General features: G+C 42.1%; 2 pseudogenes; one reads left to right on the forward strand and one right to left on the reverse strand.

Annotated features, from left to right (window-relative positions):
* Positions 1–15,639: 15,639 nt before the first annotated feature.
* On the reverse strand, positions 15,640–16,291 carry LOC111237234 (annotated as a pseudogene).
* Positions 16,292–16,324: 33 nt separating this feature from the next.
* On the forward strand, positions 16,325–16,858 carry LOC111237240 (annotated as a pseudogene).
* Positions 16,859–17,270: the final 412 nt, after the last annotated feature.

Here is a 17,270-nt window from a genome sequence, read left to right on the forward strand (position 1 = left end):
CTGGCGCTCTCAGAACAGCAGATGAAGCTGCTCAGGTCCACTTTTTCTTTTTTTCTTTCTTTTTGCTACAGGATGCTGAAATAAATCAAAGTGTTTGTTGCAGGGATAATAGAAGGAGAAGGAGAACAAAGTGGGTGTAACATTGCATGTTTGTATTTCTTCTTCTTCTTCTTCTTCTTCTTCTTCTTCTTCTTCTTCTTCTTCTTCTTCTTCTTCTCTGGACCAGGGGGGTGTTGTACTTTACTGCCTCACCATACGATGGGAAAGTAAAAGTCTGCAGCTGCCAAATCCTCTGTCATTCATGCGTGTGTTTTTAAACATGCGGCTCACTCTGTATATATTATGTATAATGTTAATGCATTTGCTCTGTTTCGTGCAAAAAAAATGTGACATGAGACATAACAGCAGCAGTTTGAGGTGAGGTAATCAAATGGAAACAGCAGCACGGGCACCTTAGATTCTCTGTTCCCCGGGGGCCGTGTGGAGCACTCCCCCCCCCCCCCAGTCTAGAAATGGAAACATCCCCTCAGACTCTTGGGAGGCACATCTGAAATTCATCCATCAGTTCTCTCTGGTGTATATAAATACCCATGTGGAGCAGTCGCACACGGGTTTGTCCTATAATATGGGGCTCACAGATGGGAATGGATGGGTGCGATTCAAGTAGGTGGTAAAGTGCTGTGAGCAAGAAAAAAAAAAGAAAAAGCTCACTGCTCTGTTTTCAGGCCTATTTCCCCAAATAAAAGCAATCAGTGAAATATTAAGTTCGCTGATCCACATTTAGGGAGCTGGGAGCCGTCACACAACATGGCCTCCCTGTAAATAGGTCTTACTGCTAGGGGGATGAGTCACACAGGAAGACATGGCTGGTGTGCTTCAGGTGCAACAGGAAGCGGGTTTCCTTCTGTGAAAGTGATACTCTGACAATTTGGATTTACTCTTCTTCTTCTGTGGAAAACATTAGTCTGCCTCTCTGAGTGAGGAAGACAAACGATGTTAACAACGTGCTTTTAGCGTAGCTCAGAGGCATCCACACAGAAATGACAGGTGCCAAGAGAAGAAACATAGAGTAAATATCAAAATGTCAAGGTCTCCACTTATCTGTTGCATTTTAAGTTGTTCAACCTGCTACTGCTGAATGAGAAACAGACAGACCTTTGAAATAAATCTTCATGTTTGTCTGGTATTGTAAATACCAGTAGGAAACGCCTTATCTGTATCATTTACATTCCAAGCAGCAGAGTCTTTGGAAACACATGGATATACAGTAGTGTCCATGTCCATGTATCACCAGAAGCTTCTGAAAGAATGTGGCAGCTGCTTTGTCAGTTACTCATTCAGAGTGTCTGTATTTGATCAGAAGCGTAAAAACTTTACTTCAACTCCCCGATTTAGCATTTAAAGTAGTACAACACACTATAATATAAGATATATATATATATAAATAAAAGATCTAAGACTTTTACTATAAACTTAAAAGACACACACACACCGTGTGATATACCGTGACGAGATCCTGAGGCTCACTGTCAAGCCGTCAATCTGCCGCCATCGCCTCATGTTGCAGCATCATGTTCACAATTCCTGGAAGCTTGAAACATCCCAGTTCTTGCATGACCGTGTCATCACCAGACATGTCATCCACTGTGCATGTTTTGGATGATCTGGATCTACAGCTGTGTCCCAAATCAGGAGCTGCATCCTTCGACAAACGTGGTCTACGAAGGCGTTTCGTAGACTGCCCTTCGTAGACTGCAAAGGCCAAATTGAAATGAGTCTTTTGCTGTGTGTCACCAGCCGTGCCCGCCCTTACTGTGGTGGTGCAAACCCAGCTCCTGTTGCCTAGCAACCTTGACAACACATAACCTTTTTACACAAAATTTTAGGTTTTAAGGGCCTTTGCCGTTAGCTGTTGAACTGAGCTGAAACACAATACTTACATTTAAAAATGTAATCGGACTGCCTGTCTGTGTTGTTTGCTTTCATTACCGGCGCACAATGAATCTTGGGATAGGCTGGGAAGGAGTCTTTGAAATGGGACAGTCTAGTCATGCCACTGTGACCTGTGTCAGTCATCGAACGTAGCCTCCGTAAGATGTGGCCCATGAATTGGGACACAGCTTATGCTGTACGACAGCATGTTCCACTTCTTGGTAATATCCAGGAACTTCACACATACATTGAGGAGGAGTGGTCCAAAGGTCCACAGGCCACAATCAACAATGATCAACTGTATAAAGGAGATGTGTTGCACTGCATGAGGCAAATGGTGGTCGAACCAGATATTGACTTATTTTCAGATCCATGCAGCTATAAGGATATTTGCAAGTGTTTGTTAATGTTCAACAATTATAATTTCCCCTATGAAGACATATTTTGTATTATTACTACTGTGTTTGGCTATATTATCATCATATGGTTTGGTTTTAGCACACACCTTTCAATGCAACTCGGACACATCATCTGTGATGTTTCCTTGGGTCAATGGGTGTTTTTTTGTGGGACAACCTCACCCAGGCGAAACCAGCCGGGGGCAATCAGACCACGGCTTGATCCATAGCCGCCTTGATGCCTTCTCTGCAGCATCTGCCATTTCCTTGATGCCTCTCATGCTGTGCAGTTCCCTCAATTCCCAGCTGCTTAATTACCCCTGTAGAGAGACTTAGCAACCTGCGAATCCTCTAGACCCGACCTTGATGGGGTCGCATTGAGTCCTCCATCCCCTGCTTCAGTATTCACCAACCAGCCCCTTATCCCTGGCTCTCTTCCTCTCAAAGGCTTCCTCCTCCTCCATCTGTTCTTCCCCGGGGACAGTCAACTCCAGCAGGACCGCTTGTCTTGTAGTTTCCGACACCAGGACCATGTCAGGCCTGAGTTTGGTCACTGTGATGGTGTCTGGGAATTTGAGCTGTCCCCCGAGGTTGACCTTCAACTGCCCATCCTGTGGGCTGAAAGATAATAACAGAAGACAGCTTCATGTTCCTCTCATCCACTGTTACTAAAAAGCAGAGATAGTGTGGAGGCACGAATGCCGAGGGATGGTTAACATTTCCATACAGAATTTTGTGTTCTTATGGTTCTTCAGGTAGTATATACAGCTGGTAGTTATGTCAGCATAAATCAACCCTCTCATTGCCTGGGAAAGAAAAGGCAGCAGATTTATGGCGTCATAATCTCAGGTCTTTGTTCCCCCGTCCTCACGCTCACCTGGAGCTGTGTAAATCCACAACAGTTGAGAGTTGCAAGAAATGTCAGATGGTTTATTTGACGGGAAACCTTAACACTGCACACATAAACACACACACCACATATATGCATGCAAATCTAGATGCTGTTAAGGTTTGCATGTAAAAAGGGGGTAAACACATGGCAATAACAATGTCGTGAGGCCATAACTAAAGCCTTGATTCATGCCACATGATTATACATGTTTTCTGGGGGAATTATTCACTGTGCATTGCATGAACATGGACAACAACACAATTAATTATGAAAGACAATGTATCTGCATTCTCTATCCCAGAGAAGTCTACTGACACGCACTAGTTTCATAACAACTGCAAAGAAAATATTGCCATCTGTATGTAGCCTCAGTTTTGTCCAGAGTACACTGCGTTATTACAAACTGTGGATATACAGGTAAACAAATATAACTCACAATTAACAACTTAGCCTAAAATGCTTTGTAGCTCTAACTTTAGAAATTGCCACACTGTATAGAAGGTCCGAAGTAATGATGCTTTTTGGTTGGACTGCAACTGTGACTGACTGACTGAGTGATGAAGTTACACTACTGGTCTGGAATTGGATTTTTCAATTTGGCTGTCTGTATTGCAAAATGAATTGGCACAAATGGTTTCTATTAGGTTATCAGAGGGTGTTTACAGGCAGTGTTGTTGTGTCACTAGATTTACTGAGCTTTCAACGTGCGACTTTTTGGACAAATCTTAGCTACTTTCCATAGAAGAGAGTCGAGCAAGAGGTCAGCCTTTCCCTCAGAAAGCTCCATCTGCCTTTCACTCAATTGACCACATTTCAGCTGACAAACGTGGATGAGCTTCTAACTTCATAAATATATCTGAAATGAACTTGTATATTTGGTGATTTCGTCAGTCGATTTTTCAGAGTCATAACATGCTGTGACCAGTGCTTACAGTACAGGCATTAAATTAATGGAGTTTTTCATTTGAAGAATTTGTTATTCAAAGGGGCGTTCCACTGATTTCACATATGAAGTTCAGTCTACTTGTTATCAGGAGTACTACTCAGCCTGTAAGAACAGATGTATAATTTCTTCTGTGGCTCTGTTAGAGGTTTTTTCCAGACTTTGCATGTTGAAAGTCTGGAAAAAATTAATCTGATGATGTCATGGTGATGTCAGCAGGGTTATCTCAGCTCAAGGGCCTCTTGGCCTCTGCTGCTCTAAATGTTTAATCTGTCTCTAGGGCGCTCTTATCCGAGGGGTTAAGGTGATGACTGTGAACCACAATGTTCCTGATTTTTGGTCGGTCGGTACCTTTGTTGCATGTCATTCCCTGTCTCTCTCCCCCTCATATCCTGTCACCTCTTTACAAAGTGTTGAACATCATGCAGGCAGTGTCTTTCTTTCCAAAATGTATTAGCAAAATCAAGAGCTGTAAAATAGCTTACAGCAGGCATCCAAGCATGTTTATTGTTGATCGGCACTGCCAAGCACTACAGAGAGATATATTATGAGCCTGTCACAACGCTCTCACTTCATCTGCGAGCATGAGTGACTTTAACATTAAATGTCTGGCAATCGTCAAATAAAGAAGTGAGGGATGCTGTAGGTGTGTTTACAGAAGACATGACCTCTGGGGATGGACCATGAAAGTAGATGTTTTTCTCAGGACTTTATTTTCCACCTTAGGCACATTTAGAATAAGTTACACACTTTCACAACAAGCTGCACAGTGGAAGGACAAACTCTCCTGCAAACTAAAATGCCCTGGCTGCGCTATCTTTTGTGATCTCAGGCTGCGTCATCAATTGCAGAAGTATGACAGTTCAACAAAGTTTTGCTATTGCTGCATAGCCAACATTAGCATTAGCTGTTTACTTACCAGTCTTGCTGAAAGCTTCAGCCATTGTTGTGCTTGCAAGACCAGAAGTGATAATACATCCTCTGAGCAGAGCTACTTTTTCAGGAGAGACTGGACGATGCTGTGAAATTGGTATTGGAAAGTGATCAGGCCGGCGCTGTTAGTAAACAGCTCTTAATGCTAATGTTGGCTTTGTAGCCAAGCAAAAAGCAAAGCAACAGAACCACAGTGGAGTTCGACGAGACTTGACGTCACCCTATTCAAAGTGAATGAGAAGCACCTCTGTTGTGAGTTGGTTTAACACAGAATATTGAAGTTGCTATCAGCTCGTGGAGAATCAGTGTTACGGATACATTTGCGGTTTGTCATCGGTGCTGAAGTTAAAAATGTTTCGCAGTCATTTTTCCTGCCTTGAATTTTCAGGGCCAGTCCAGGATTTTAAGTGGTGGCCTTATTATTTGCCCAGCGAGGTCACTGAAGATGGTGTGTGTAGTGATAAAGTTTACAGTCTTATGTATTTTGTGCGAGCAAAGGAACCAACACTGGCAAGCTCTTAATTTTAACACATGCATAATTGAAGTGAGGCTTTTCTTTTCAGATGCCACAGTTCGTTGCACGGGGGTGGGGGAGTAGGGGGGCTAAGGGGGTGGGTGCGGTGCAGGAGGAAGTCCCGCCGGCACCGACACAGCTGTCTGTCTCAGGTGGACTGTTTCCGTTGGGTGACCTCACTGACTCATCGAAAGCTCAGAATAGCTGCCTCTGCTCACACTGGCAGTGTGATGTTAATGTGCCTTTGACAGATCCCGTGTCAAGACATCTGAGAAGTGTGCTGTAAAATTATTGCCTGCATCTCAAAACCTCCACAGCAATAAAGTGCATTATGACGCATTGCTCTATTGCAAATACCATATTTAATTAAAAAGGTTTTTATCACCGTAGGGAAGCGATTTTGCCTTTTTTATGACGTGGCTGTACAATAATCATAAAGCTGCAAACACTGCATGACATGCCTGAGGAAACTGATGTTGAGATATTAATGTCTGCAAGGAAATCATGTTGAGACACACTGCAGATGCTTTTTATTTTGCTGATGTTGGCCATGGGAAAAAATGCTTGGTCATAAAATCTGGGAAAGGACGCCACACAATACTTCAGCAGCAATGCATCAATCTGCTGCGCCGCAATGCAAGCACTCACTGACGATCCAAATTGACAAATGGTTACGATCCTGTCATTTCACTAATGACACATGTCACCATGACCTCTATTTCCTGACCTACAAGGAGATGTAGTGCAGATACAGTTGAGTCTCAGAAGCTATTTTGGTGAAGTGCTGCTATAGGAGTATAATAGCTGTCATTATCATCTCACTTATATCATTATTATCCCATAACCCTCACATCAATGGCTCCTTACGTCTCTTTCTCGCCACCAGCTTTGGAAAAACACATTGCCTTTGTCTATCTTGTGTTTTATTTGCCTATAAATTCATATACATTTACTTTGGAAACAAGATAGAAAGAAAGAGAGTCTGTATGTGGTTATGAAGCCATGGTTCGCTGGAGGAGAAATGTGGGTTGATAACTCCTGCATAAATGATGTTTAAGAAAAAACATGCATGCACCATTTTCTGTACATAAACTGTATTTACAAAAGACAAAAGGTGCACAAGGCGTACGCATGGTTTTCCAAAGCCAGCTGTGGGTGAAATTAGAAGGAGATTAAATATAAAATGACAGATGTAATCTTCAAGTACACCATTGTTTGTTTAGGTACTTTTGTGGCTTGAAGTTTACATTCAAGCCATTATTTAATGGTAAATTAAAGGTACGGACGCTATAAATAGGCACAGTTGAGCTGTCAGAGAACTGTGTTGATGAGACACATCAGTAAAACTGAAGCGTCTTCCTTGCTGCTTTCTTCAATGTCAGGTCTAATGAGCACAAGTATTGATGTGCAAACATCTGGTTTTACATCCACTAACTGGGAGAGTACACACAGTTTTGAATTTACAGCCCTCACCTAGGGGTCCTGAGCTCTGAGCATCTCTAAAACTGTCAAGAAAAGAAGAGCTTGTGGCTTAAAATGTAGACATAGGTCATTTTAAGCATTAAACAATCAACTGATCCTTCTGTTCTTCTGGTGACGAAGGTCTTAAGAATTTATTGCACTGAGAGAATTGACACCTTCTGACTCAGGGTTATTAAATTGCTCTTCACCTCCTCTCAACAACACAGCTCCCAGTGCCACAGAGATTCACACATTGATGCCCGAACCATTTGAACAGCCAAGACTACTCGGATAGACCAATGGTTTAAAGCCTGGATATTTACCTAATGCAGCAGTATAACTAGTGTTGGAAGATGATAAAAGTATAATTATGTGCTTCAGCTGGCTGGTTCTTTGGACCACTTGTAGCTGGGAGGTACTGCTGTGCTGTGTGTGTTCTCTTTGAGCCAGGAGGCACATACACAATTAAAATCCTTTGGCAAATTCTGCTGAGGGGGATGAACCTCTATCAGGTTTGTAAAGGTGTTCAATTTAAAAAGGAGTATACATTTATATGCGTCATTTTTTTTGGAGCTGTTTATTTCATTATGCATCACGTCTACCTTTCTTTACATCTGTATCAAGTTGTGCAAAACAATGTTGCTTAGTATTTATAGCATGTCTTAGAATTCTTTTTAATATATTCATCCTGCAGCATATTCTTGCTACTCAAAGAGCCTATCTAATTAATGCAAATTTCCTCTATCTAACGCAGAGTTGCCAGAAAGTTGAAAAAGTCAGCTTAGCTGTGATACAATCGGCTTTGCTGTAGGATATATGCGTAGGATGCACAACAAGCTGAAACTCTCTAAACACAGACATGAGTTGCATCGGCGTGAGAGGATCTCTTTGAAAAAAAATTCATGTGTAATGAGAGCCATATTGTGTGCGAATATCAAAGATAATTCGGTCTGGAAATAGGCGTCTGTTTCACAAACAAGTGAGGGGAAACACCAGTGTGCAAAGATGAATGTACAGAGTAGGTGTTTGCATCAGGAAGCTTCACTGATTGAACTGACAGTGCGATGTGAAAGGTGTCGCTGGTAGTGACGAGCCCCCAGAGAATTATCACTGACTCTGCTGTAATTTCCCTCAGGTCTGTGGAGTGTTTGAGCCTCTTTTAGCTCATGAATGTTGGACTTATATTCATCAGGTGGCCAGAAACAGGACTCCACATGAATGTTGTTGCTGTATGCTAATCATTATGATTTTGAAGTACAGGATTATTTCTAAACCTTTATTTTGCTGATTAAGATTTTAAATATACACACAACATAATGATAATAATCCAAGACACTGGTTCCCAACCTGTGTGCTCCTGTTTGATCATTATCATTAAAAATAAAAATTGCTCTAAGAGGGCATTATTTGGCCCCCATACTGTTATGGTGTCAGATGTGGGCCTCCATAATTTTTTTCTTATAATAAATGAGATAAACCATGTTAATCGATGAGCTTTAGAAGTGTTGGTAGGTCGATTTTTGAACTCAGCTAATTTTTAAGCAATTTTGATCTATTCCTTTAATGACTTTTGTAATTTCTTTTATCTTGCTCAATTCATTATACATCAGGATTTCAGGCCTAAACTATGCAACAGAGGCTATGACCATTTTATTTGCTTGAAGCAGCATTAGCATTTCCAAAGTGTGTGTGTGCTTGTGTGTGTTTTCAGTTTCAATCAATTAGCATGTTAGAGAGTTGGTAGTTCTTGTAATTCTCCTGTGTGTGTGTGTGTGGGTGTGGGTGTCCAGTCTCCTGAGGAGCTCCTCTCTGTCAGGCCAGACTGAAAACACGACAGGATGATGGCAGCAAATGGTCTACTCATACTGAGTTCCACTTGATCGACTCCACACAAATACCTCTGTGGCTATGGAGTTTTTGTTCATTTGGAGCCAGACAATTCAGTGGTGGATTGGTATTATGTGTCATCAGGGGCGCTGCTGGGGATTTTGGGACCCATCAAAAGATATCACATTGGGCCTCGCCACCACATGCCATGCCAACTCAGAAAATACAACACTGTGCAGACGTGCATGTTATACTGTATGTCAGCTAGCCTGTTACCATTTTCAGCCTGGCTCTCACCAAGTTATCCAGGTGTAGTCATACAGAAGGTAGCCTGAGTAGTCTCATAGACTATATATAACTGTATATAAAGATGGACGTAGCCTCCATGACATCATCCATAGGTTTTTCTGAAAATCGGATTCGAAGCTCAGAGTGGGCTGCTCTACTGTTGCCATCTTGGCAGTGCCTGACTCCGCCTAACTCCTAAATGTGGCAAGCTCCTGTTGGCATCATTAGAGCTGCATATTCATTTGCTGGCTAAGTAGCTAGTTTATGAGCTAACAAACCAGATTGACTCGCTTCAAGTAGCCATTTGAGGAGCTGCAGTTTTTGTCACTTTCGCCGCTTGAGTAGCTCATGTTGCTGATTACCTTTAGCATGGGTGACTTATGCATCAGCTTACCCACGGAGGACTCACACCTATCAAACAGGGACACAGCATTTATTAAATTAATCAAAACATATCTTTGGTCTCCATAGTCTGCATCCTCACACACACAATGCTGGTAATACACATTTGCACATGAAGACCTAACATTTCTCACATCCTTATGTAGGCAAATACCCACTAAGATAAAGAATAGCTAATGTTAGCTCTTCTGCAAACAAACAGCTGTATGCTAACATTAATTGTTTATTGCACAAAAGTAACGTTAGCATACAGCTACAGTTTGTTAGCTAGTCAACTACAACAGTTAGCTAGCTAGTTTGCCTGTCAACCAAATCGGCTATTTGCTGCAGCTAGCTAACAGTTAGCTGTGCTTTTGGGGCAGAAAAACTATTTAAACACAGTTTGTTTGAACAGGCAAATGCTATAAAATCATGCACAACAAAAACAAAAACACATACACATATACACAGTTTAATCTCCAAAGTGTGTAAAAGAAAACGAGCAAAGCTTCCTTCCCCAACATTCAATGTACCACTTAGTAGCAAACAGCAAAAGCTGTGACAAAGCTGTCTCTGCACCACCAGCCACTGTGCTGTGAACTAGATTATATCTTTATGTATTTACAATTATGTGAATATAAAAGTGGTCCAATGGGCCCAAAGACACATTATCCAATATACAACATGAATTATCTCAGATAAATTCTACTTTGTGCACAGATCAAATGAGCTGATTGACAAACAGTTTGTACATCAGTGTGCAGACTGGAGGCCAGATAGAGGATGGAGTTATAAATCAATACAGAGCCTGGAGAACCTCGACGATCTTTGAAAGACACACACATACACACACACACACACACACACACACACACACACACACACACACACAGAGGTATATTAAATTAACCATTGTGTAGCTGTTTCTAAGTGATCCGATTATCCTTCAGTGTCAGAACAATTACATCCAGCCAGTGCATTCAAAGACTCAAATGAAGTGTAACCTGAGATCAGAAACTCTTTCTGCTGGTCTCTCAGGGCTGGAGAATCGCTCCCTGTGAAGCACCTTCAAACACTCAGCTACTCCTTCCACTCGTAACCGCCGGACTGAGAATGAGGACTGCATCTTAAAAGCTCAGGTGTTTCGTCTCACCGGCGGCAAGGGGGAGGCTCTGATCAGTTATAATGCTGCAGTTATATTTTCCAGCTGCGACTCCACACTTGTTTTCCATTTCTCTTCAGGCGCCGGTGTTTATGATGAAATAACATAAAAGACATAACGTTTCTCATAATGTCCATTTCTTATTAGCATGTGCTCCTTTCAGTATATTTGCTGCTCTCCCGGTGTGTAGTAATGACTGATAATATACACTTTTTCCCCTACAATTATTAAATCTAAACAAAGAGTAAATGAAAACTGACTTCATAAAACGTGGTGGGAGGAAACATTTCCCAGCAGGATCAGTATGCATTTCCTGCAAGTTGCAAATTTAAGTATTTCAAATGCAAACTGTTTTGAATGACAGGTTTACATTTAGAAATGCAGAACATTACATGGTTAGATAACTCTGAAAACACAATTTGTTTTTATTGAGTCAGGAATTTCTTTTACTAAATTGCAGGTTTGCACCGAAAGTGAATGAAAATGAAGCATTTTTCTTTTTTATAAAACACTTTTAGTGCATTTTCCACAGATTTAAGTCTATGTGTTTCTACCTATACCTATTTGGTAATTTCCTGGCACCAAAGGAATGCATATGCACCAATGTGGGAGGCTTAGGCTGTGTTTATGCTCATTAGGTGCTTTGCAGATGGGGTGCACATTGCCTTAAACCTGCTCAGACCACCTCTTATTGCAAACACAGACATAATTTTCGTGGCTTTACCATGCAGAGTTGTGCGCACACACACACACACACACACACACACACAGACGTCTCCAAAAAAATCAAAAAAACACTTTTCAATTATGTCAAGTGTGGCCTCTTTCTGTTTGCTACTCTTTTATTCCATCTACCGCAGATTGATATGCATCCAGATTACCATCAACAACATCCACATGAGTGCAATGCTGTGACCCCGAGTTATGCAGAAACGTCAGTGCTGCTGTTCTATGTGATTATTGAACCGCCCACAACAACTTGTAGGATCTCGTGTCTTTTACTGTGTAGTCTATTAAACATTTGTATTCATCACACAGCAGTAATGATACCTATGTTTCATCTCCAGTCATGTTGCCACATAGATTCCTGATTAATAATAAAACAAAAGAGATTTCCTTTAAATTATTACACTGATTTTATCCTACAAATCACTACCTGACATGATTTGTAAAAACAATAAACACCAATGGTATTTCTTGCAAAACATCAAACTGAGACTATCAGAGACTGAGATGAGAGATCTGTATGAGTGAATGTGCATCTGGAGGTATGTAACTATATTTGGTTATTTCATAATGTATTTCATAATTATAATGTGCGTTTTCTTTTGTTTTACTGCATGTTATTCATCGTTTATCATCAGGTCAGATACATAGATATGTTTGTGTAATCATATATAATTACATGTATAATAGCTATCATATGTAAAACATGTGCAGACTCTATGTATCGCATATTATGTATTATTACATTACTGACCCAGTGACAGTAATGGACATTTTTCTAATGACAAGACATTGATTCATTGAACCAAGTAAATTAAAAATGGCTTCCTTTTATTGCTGCCCTGTTAGTTGGCATCTCACTTGTAGGTAATATTTCATGGTCCATGTATGAGCACAGTGTAATAGCAGAGCAGCAGCCATGACAGTAAAAGCAGGTTGTTGATATCAGAGCCAGCAGACATGTCGGGCAGTGAAAGATTTTCCAGAGTAGTTGTTAAGAAATGAATCGGTCATAGACTGTTCACACATCCTAGTTTACAAAGAGTTACAGTGGTGATCCTCTCTATACAGTCTGAGTGCTACAAGACGAAGCTGCTGTGGGTATTTTTTTGAACAGGGCAGCTGTGAGAAGCCCCACTGCTCTGACCATCTGTTCCTCTCTAGCCCACTACCCATCCGCACCATGCTTGCCCAACTCCACATAAAGGAGCAGACGACACGGCACTTCATATAGAAGCTTTGCAAATGTGCCACAAATCTTCCTGCAACCACGGCTGGTGCCATCAAGAAGGTTCACTGGAGAAATGGCTGTGTGCAAGTGATTTAACAATATGACTAAAAAAAGAAAGAGGCCCATAAAGGATGGTGATGCTGCAGGTGTGGATCCATGGAATCGTGTTGGGTGTAACACCCAGAACACAATTTTACCAGTCATGGTTACTACTTATATGTTATTTGGCTATGTGAATATTAAACATTTGATTTCACTGTGGAATCCAGCAGGCTTCCGTGTAGCACAGGAGCAAAGATCTGGTATTCAAAAGCAGATTCAGAAGGCAGAACTAATGTGGTGAAAACACCCTTTGGTGAGCCAATAGTCGGCAACAGAAATCCCTGAGACCAGGCAAACAAATCCAGTCAGTAGTCAAAGGTTGTGACCCACCAATCGCTAGGCTTGGGCATGACCAAATTTTAATATATTGACGCAGTCCAGCACAAATATCATGATATTCTATTCTTTGACTGCACAATAATGTTCTACCAGCCAAACGATATGACAATAGAAGTGATGATGCTGCAAATTTAAACCTTCCTTCCACAACGGATAAACACAAACAAAATACTATTGATACTATGACTGTCCAAGTCAAGTTTTTCTTGTCCCAGACCCCAGTCCAAGGCCTTTAATATCAATTAAATATGTATCTGACATTTGAAATTACAGCTATAGACCACTAAATCTTACAAACTTTATAAGGTTATAGCCCCTGTGTAAAAGTAAGGGATTAAAACATGTCAGTTCCCAATAAAGTTAGATGACAATAATTCTGTAAAGCAATTAAACAAATGATTAATTTTAATAAAAGAAAAAAATATTAACGAAGATGTTAAGATAAAGCAGTCATAAGCAAAATAGGATGTAAATTGTTAAACAAGTAGTTAAAATAACCGTTCTAAACAATATGGGCAAACTTTAGTAAACTAAGAAAAAAAACAGCTTGTGTCTTTAGTTTCAGTTACTCTGATTGGCTTACGCAGGTATCAGTCTGTGTCACCAGTTGTAATTGGTCAGAGGTGTGGTAGAGGGCGGGATGAAGAAACAAACCCGGAACAGAGAGAAGACGTGGGCGGAGCGAGAGAGACGCGGAGCAAGCAGAAACACTGACAAAACACTCGGTAAAAATAGCTGGTGAAAGTGTCTGGAAAACAGAAGAAAAGTGTAGCGGCAGGCAGCCATGATTTTGCTTAATCACGGTTGATTCAAGTAACGTGTACGAGTGTGTCCGTGCTAAGCTGAAAGCGGTTGTGCCGGACGCCATTGCTAATCGGACAGGAGTAGTTTGTCTGCGCTATGCTAACGTTTACTAGTTGCAAAGTCAGAGGCCACCGTTGCTTGATCGGACAATAACCTTTGAGTGTGGCTGTGTCAAACTACAGTCCACGAGGACAGAAGACGTCACTGTTGATCGGAAAAGCGGTTGGTGTGCATCTTCATCCCGAGGAGGACTTTGCCGCTGCCATTTTAGCTTCTCTCATCGGATTTAGGACCTGTTGCTCAAGGACTGCCGCCAAAACTGTGAGTTGAACTTTCTTTGTTTTGCCCCGTTGATGATAAGGATTTCACACCAGAGCATCACACAGGCCTGCAGCGTTTTTTGTTTTGTGTATATGTAAGTGTGTGTCTGTTGGCCCAGTGTGGAGTTTTATTAAGTATTTGATGTTAATCTGTCATGACGGAATAGTGTAAAAGGGGTGAGGTCTAAGAAATTTACCACAGAGAAGGTATTTAAATTTGTGTTTAGATATCTTGGTATATAAGTCAACTTTGATTCTTTGATGACACTGTTTAATTTTGCAATGACGATAGTACTTGCGATAAATAAAGAAATATTGAAGTTTGCATATACACCAAAACGTGGTAAAGAGGTTTTTTCCCCCAGTTCTTACAGTTCAGGCGCTGCGCCTTGAAAACCTTGCATACATGGCCCGTGTAAATAAAATATTTTTTTCTAATTCATCAATTCATCTAATTCATCTTTTGCGATGTGTTTATTGCACATGTCCATATCGCGATGAAGAAAATAAGCTTAATCAGTTAACATGAGTATTCAGTGATCCGGTCACAAGTGGACAGCTCTCAATACGTCAGTTCACACCTGACTTTAAAATGCGTCTCCACATGCGTCTTGATTGACCACTTGTAATCGGATCTCCCTTCCCCGCTTTATTAGCAAATAACCCCTCCGTGCCCTACTCGGTCTCTCTCTCACTCGCTCGCTCTCATACACACCATAGACTGAAAATAAAGATGGACGTAGCCTCTGTGATGTCACCCATAGGTTGTTGAAGAGCGGTTTTGAAGCTCGGAGTGGGCCGTTCCGTCATTGCCCTCTTGCCTATATCAGACTCCTGCCGAACTGCCTGCTAATCCAAAAATGGGCAAAGAGGACTCGGTATATGCCGGCATACACTCACCCGTCTGTCACTCAAGGCACACCCTCAATTATGCAGAACTTTAAGGGTAAAGTGAGATCCGATCACAAGTGGTCAATCGAGACGCATGTGGAGACGCATTTTAAAGCCAGGTGTGAACTGACGAACCGAGAGCTGACCACTTGTGATCAGATAACCCGAGATCGATATTAATACCAGGTCTGAACAGGGCCTATGAAACTGTGGCAGGACTAATCAGACTGCGTCATCTTTAAAAACAGCATCTTAAAATATGATGTGACATGTACTGCATGTAGATGGAACTGCAGGACTCTAATCTGTAATGTAGTTCTAAAACCTACCTTCATTACATTTATATCAGCCACAACCCACAACCTCCCAGCAGGCACCGCAGAGGAAGGAGAGAGCACCATCTACCCAATCTTCCAGTACACACTTAGAGATCTCACCAGAGTCATCACATCCAAGCTCTGCAACACATTCATCAGACAGGAGTGATGTGTTATTTTATCCACGGGACAGAGCATCGGCCACCTTGTTGTCGGCCAGGAATTTCACGTCCATAATCTCTTTCTTACATTCTGCTTCCAGTATCCCAGCATCCCTCTCTGCCTCAGCCACGCCAATGTCTGCATTCCTCTGGACAGCCGTAGTCTTCGTCTTCCCAAGAGAGCTCAGGTAATCCAGTTTATTATACGCATCCTTAATGGTAAATCTGATAATCTCGAAGCCCATCCTGCCCACATCAGGAGCCGCTACCTCCCTGACCAGTCTAGCAAACTGGTCCCTGTCCAGATAGATCTGCTCTACAGTCAAGGTACCTTAAATGGAGTGCAGATGTCCCTCCAAAGTCTGCAGAACCACGGCTTTGATTTCCATCACTGATTTACCCAGAAACTGCTCACATGCCACTGCCAGCAAGTCAGGCTCTGTCATGACTTTCACCTGAGCCACCCCTGTGACAGTGATGGCTACCCCCTCTGCTGTCTCCACATCCTCACATCGGGGCCGCAAAGTCATGAGCTCCAGTGTTATCCTCTGGGTGTCAGAGAGGAGCCACCAGGCCCAGCCTCCCACGACGTACACCTTATCTTCAGAGACAAAAACCACCGGAGACCACCAGAGCCTTGTTTGGACCTACAGTCGAATAGTTCCCCATTCCGAGTCGACACAGCAGCGGAAAGAAAAGGTAAACCAGCAGACAGTCGACTCCAAACGAGAACTGGATCTGCAGAAAGCCTTCTTCAACCAGGATGTCGACATGAAGAAGGCAGAGACCCAGTTGGCGTATGAGCTGCAAGCCGCCAAGGAGCAGTCTGGAGGAGATTGAGATCCAAGTGGTGCAGAGAAAGCAACAGATCACAATTGAGGAGAAGGAGATCGACTGCACAGAAAAGGAGCTCATTGCTTTGGTCAAGAGGCCCGCTGAGGCCTACAAAATGCAGCAGCTGGCCAGAGGCAGAAGATAAAAACGTTGCTGATAGCAGAGGCAGAGAAGATCAAGATGATCAGGGACGTGGAGGCGGAGGCTTCCATGATCGAAGCCGTTGGTAAGGCGGAGAAATTGAGACTGAAGGCGGACGCCTACCAGCAGTATGGAGAGGCAGCTAAGACTGCACTGGTCCTCGAGGCCCTGCCTAAGATTGCGTCCAAGGTGACAGCGCCATTAGTCAAGATCGATGAGATTGTCATCCTGAGTGGGGAGGGCAGCCTTGTGACAGGATAGGTGATACTGTCAACAAAAACTGAGCATTATGAGCATCATAAAAGTCGACTTTATGGCAGAACAGCTGTATCAGATTGCATTAGATTGTACATGTACCAAATAAAGCGGCCACTGAGTACCAACCAATAAAATCAAAACCAAAAGAAAATACTGTGAGTGTCACGTTGAGAACACATAAGCACACTCAGATGCTGTGTTGGTATATTTGAAGCTATTTAAGCAGCAGACTGGCAGTCTCTACAGTCTCCACCTGTGTCTGTTTTACATTGAAATAAAAAAACATCCATTTTTCAAAAGGTTTGGTTGGGGTGTGTTTTTATATGGGTTAAGTCAGTTTGCTTAGTTGTTTAAGGTGGACTTCTGCCCATGGTTCATGAGGTGACTGAAAATTAAGTGATTTACCCCAGTTAAT

Source organism: Seriola dumerili, unplaced genomic scaffold (genome assembly GCF_002260705.1).
Source record: "Seriola dumerili isolate Sdu_G_001 unplaced genomic scaffold, Sdu_1.0 BDQW01000025.1, whole genome shotgun sequence".
NCBI classification, from domain to species: domain Eukaryota; kingdom Metazoa; phylum Chordata; class Actinopteri; order Carangiformes; family Carangidae; genus Seriola; species Seriola dumerili.